This window comes from Malurus melanocephalus, unplaced genomic scaffold (assembly GCF_030028575.1).
Source record: "Malurus melanocephalus ecotype Western Australia unplaced genomic scaffold, MMel_1.1 scaffold_928, whole genome shotgun sequence".
NCBI lineage: Eukaryota > Metazoa > Chordata > Aves > Passeriformes > Maluridae > Malurus > Malurus melanocephalus.
In genome coordinates, this window is record NW_026624160.1 from 108621 (window position 1) to 109336 (window position 716).

Sequence of the window (716 nt, forward strand, 5' to 3'; positions counted from 1 at the left end):
GGAGCTGTCACCACTCTGAGGGAGCTGCAGGTGTGGGGTCAGGAGTGGGTTTGGAGGTGAGGGCTCTGTCCAGGTGTCCTACAGGGCTGAAAAAACCCAGCTGGATTCCAGGAGGAGCTGCTGGTTTGTCCCATGAGAGGTTCAGCAGCTCCAGGGTGCCAGGAGGAGAAGTTTTGCAGGAAAAGCACARAATTCCATTTTCAGCTGCTTTGGGGAGGGTGGGGAAGGCATGGGGATCAACCCCTGGGCCCCTCTGACCTCAAGGAGACCTCCCATGTGCCAGGACTGTCAGTCCCAATGCTGGACATCCCATAAATGACATGGAGCCAATCCCATAAATGACCCCAGGGAGAAGCAGATCCAAGCCCTGGGTGCTCGGGAATGCGCTGGAATGGGTGCAGGATGTAGGATTGGTGGGATGGGGTGTGSGATGTGGGGATTGCTCATTTCCCATGGCCAGCGCAGACAACTAGAGCCTGGAAATGTTAACCAGGAGGTGAGAAAATATTGGCTTTTCTGGAACTTTCCTTTAAAGTGCCAAAGGAAGCCCCAAGCTCTGGAATGTGGCTGCTGTTCCTTCTTTGATCACGAGACAAACATGAAGGGAAAATCTCACAAACCCTCAGCACTCAGAGGGTGCTTTGGGGAAGGTTTGGGAAGGTTTGGGAAGGTTTGGGAAGGGAAGGAAAGGAAAGGAAAGGAAAGGAAAGGAAAGG